This window comes from Gracilinanus agilis, chromosome 1 (assembly GCF_016433145.1).
Source record: "Gracilinanus agilis isolate LMUSP501 chromosome 1, AgileGrace, whole genome shotgun sequence".
NCBI classification, from domain to species: Eukaryota; Metazoa; Chordata; class Mammalia; order Didelphimorphia; family Didelphidae; genus Gracilinanus; species Gracilinanus agilis.
Genome location: NC_058130.1, coordinates 609,456,505 through 609,460,561, shown reverse-complemented (window position 1 = coordinate 609,460,561; position 4,057 = coordinate 609,456,505). Strand labels below are relative to the sequence as shown.

The following is a 4,057-nucleotide window of genomic DNA, read 5'->3' as shown; positions in this document are numbered from 1 at the left end:
AAACTCAGGGGGGTAATGTTAATTCTCAGAAGGAAATGTATGTTTTATAATCTATAATGTAAAGTTTAAATTCTTTGAAAGTAATTTCAGGATAAGGAATTTGCCATCTCCCCAGAATCCAGATGACGAACCTGTTTGGTGGAGGCACCAAAAGATGCCTGAAAAGCCTTCACTGGATCATGAAGATCCAATTTGAACTTTAGGGCACAGTTGATCTGAACTATGGGGTTGGATGCATTTATTTTGAATGGACAGTTTATGCCAGAAAGTGGGACTGCCCCCTTAATGGTTTTTTGTCAATGTACCGAACATTGGTTTTGTTCTTTCTCCCTTTTATCTCTAAATTATTGTAAACTCTAATTTGATTATATTTTCCTGATCCATTGGGGAGATTTATCTCCCAAAGCATCACAGGGGGGTAATGTGTTAGTTAAAATCACCTGGGGTTCTATTTAGAAGGATTGAACCTCAATATAGTGTTTGACAAACTTCTGTGGACCTGTGGGGGTCCTTAAAACTACATTTCCCGTGGTCCAATGGGTTTCCTGTTTTGGATGACTTATTGAAGGTGAGGGACTGTTTTAAAAGAGGGGGAAATGACTTGGAACTTCCTCTTTAGCTACCTGCCTTTTTAGCTACCTGCCTCTTTAGCTACCTGAGCTCTCAGAGAGAGGAAAGGTAAATGGCTGAGGTGATGTTGGAATAAGTTTCTTACAGGCACGTGGTCAGTTTATCTCTATTAGCATGGCTTTTATTAAAATACTATTCTTCCTTTTGATCTTGGCCCTCATCATTTTTAATCATAACACCTCTCAAAGATGATGAGCAATTTGATCTTGGTTGTAAATGTATTATTATGCAAAACATAACTTCCATACTAACTATCATTCTAAGAGAATGCCCATAAAAAATGAAACCCTAAAATAATGACAAATAAAATTGTGTAAAAATAGTACTCCTTGATCTGCATTCCAACTCCAACAATTCTTTCCTTGGAGGTAGATAGCATTCTTTGTCATAAGTCTTTCAGGAATGTTCCAGATCATTGCTTTGCTGAGATTTGTCAAGTTTTCACAGATAAATTGCATCCAGTATTACTGTTACTGTGTGTTCTCTTGGTTCTGCATTAGTTCATGAAGGTCTTTCTAGCTTTTTCTGAAATCATCCTGTTCATTGTTCTTTTAGCATGATAATATTCTGTCACTATCATATAACATGATTTGTTCAACCATTCCCCAGTTTATGGACAAATCTTCCAATTCCAGTTGACACCACCAAAAGAGCTGTTATAAATAGTTTTTTTTGTTTTTTATAAATAGGTCATCTCTTTTTTTATCTCTTTAGGAAATAGAACTAGTAGTGACATTATAGTTTTACAACCCTTTGGGCATAGTTCCAAATTCCTCTCCAGAAGGGTTAGATTAGTTCACAACTTCACCAACAATGCATTAGTGTTCCAATTTTGCTACATCCCTTCCATCATTTACCACTTTCTTTAACTGCCATATTGGCTAATTCAATGAGTGTGAGGCAATACCTCAGAGCTGTTTCAATTTACTTTCTCTAATGAAGAGTGATTTAGAATATTTTTTCATATGACTATTGATTGCTCTTATATCTTCATCTAAAAACTTCCTATTTATATCCTTTAATCATTTGCCAATTGGAAAATGATATATTCTTATCAATTTGACAGTTCTCCAAAAATTTGAGAAATTAAAATTTTGTCAGAGAAATAATTTCCCTTTTAATCTTGATTACATTGTTTTTATTTATAAAAATGTTTTAATTCATTGTCATCAAAATGCTTTATTTTACATCTTATAATGGTCTCTATCTCTTGTTTTGTCACAATTTCTTCTCTTCTCTGTAGATAAGCCTGGCAAACTATTCTATGTTTCCCTAATTTACTTACAGTATCACCCTTTATGTCTAAATCATATATCCATTTTGACCTTATTTTGCTCTGATAAGTGATGAGATATTAGACTATACCTAGTTTCTACCATACTATTTTCCAGTTTTCCCAGAAGTTTTTGACAGTGAGTTCTTATCTCAAAAGCTGGAGTCTTTGTGTTTATCAAACACTAGATTTCTAAGGTCATTTGCCTACTATACTACATATCTTATATATTCCATTGATCCATCATCCTATTTCTTAGCCAGTATCAAACTTTTAATGATTGCCCCTTTATAGTAGAGTTTGAGATCTGATATTCTGGTAATGTTAGGCTATGTCCCTTTACATTTTTGGAATGAATGCTTTTGAGAGTTCCTTGGAGAGCAAGGAAGGGATCAAATTAGTCAAAGGAAATCAATTCAGACTATTCAATAGAAGAACAAATCCTGAGACACAGGATCGGAGGATAAGGTGAGGTTGTGGGCCCTGCAGTGGCTGCAGCCCCAACAAGGAAGTTTTGTAGAATATCCTGGAGTCCACAATGAATGGATGACTGGATTTAAGTGGAAAGCTAATTATTAAAGCTAAGGTTGGGGAAGATATTCAGAGAATTCCCATTCATAATGAAGACATTACAATGCTATGATTAATTAGTGCTGATGATGCAAAGAGTTTTCCAGGGAAAACTTTTGAGTAATGATGACATCACTTTAAAGTATAAAAATGAAGATGGAGATCTTATGACAATTTTTGGTAGTTCTGATCTTTCTTTTGCAATTCAGTGTAGCAGGATATTGAAACTGACACTGTTTATTAATGGGCAGCCAAGGCCTCTTGAATCAAGTCAGGTGAAATATCTCCATAGAGAACTGTTAGAACTTTGAAACAAAGTGAATCATCTGTTGGACTGTTTAGAACCACCTGTTGAACTTGGACCTTCTAAAAATCTCCCTGAAAATGATACTGTGGATAGTAGGGGAGAAAAATCTGCTGCTTCTGATTCTTCAGGTAAACAATCTACCCAAGTAATGGCAGCAAGTATGTCTGCTTTTGATCCATTAAAAAATCAAGATGAAATTAATAAAAATGTCATGTCAGCATTTGGTATGAGAGATGATCCGGTTTCAGGGCCACCCAGTGCTCCTGCAGAAGAACATTCTAGAACACCAGATAGCATTGCTTCCTCCTCATCTGCAGCTCATCTACCAGGTGTTCAGCCACAGCTGCCACCAACTACAGGAGTGCAAACACAGGCAGGTCAGATTAAAGGTCAGATGTATCAAAAATATCAACAACAGGCCAGCTATGGTACATAGCAGCCATAGGCTCAGCCTCTACATCAATATGGTATACAGTATTCAGGCTACAGTCAGCAGGATGGACCCCAAAGACCTCAAAAGTTCCAGGGATATGATCAACTACCAACTTCCCAGTCCCCAGCTCCTGGCTTTTTTTGACAGCTTCAACAACTGCCTACTCAACCTCCTCAGCAGTACCAGGTAAGCAATTACCCTGCACAGAATTATACTACTCAAGCTTCTCAGCCTAATAATTATACCCCTGCCTTTCAAGCTCGAATGGCTCAAAGTCAACAAGGTGCCTATCAGCGAAGACCGTGCTACACTCCACCTCCTGGAAGTACTATGACTCCTCCTCCAAGTGGGCCTAACCCGTATGCATTTAATCGCCCTCCCTTCAGGGCTATACTCAGCCTAGACCTGGTTATCAATAGGGGAAATCAGTTGCTTCTTGATTATATTACAGGTAAATTCAGCTGTTTGCTATTTTCCATCCCAACAGACTTCAATACTACTTTTAATTTCTATTAAAGTTCAGAGAGCAAAAAAAAAAAGGAATGCAAAGCATTCTTTATGGTATCATTGTTACTGTTAATTGAAAGTATAATTTGCTGGAATAAAAGACTAAAACAAATCTTCATTTCCCCCTGCTTTAAATTGTGTCAGTTTCCTAGTTTTTTTTTTTTTATTTTGAAACACTATCCTAAGTGTGTGTAAAGTGATTAAATTCTGCCTTGCTTTGCCCAGAGGATATTAAAATGCTAGACTAGGATCTCTTCTAATTTTAACTAAATTGGTGTTGATTATACAAAATATTTTAAACTTTATATAATTTTCCTTTTGTATTCTGTGATTTTCC

The 4,057-nt window shown here is 36.2% G+C and overlaps 1 pseudogene; it reads left to right on the top strand.

Moving 5' to 3' along the window:
• The first annotated feature begins 2,441 nt into the window (after nucleotides 1–2,441).
• Nucleotides 2,442–3,632, top strand: LOC123231851 (annotated as a pseudogene).
• The last annotated feature ends 425 nt before the right edge of the window (nucleotides 3,633–4,057 follow it).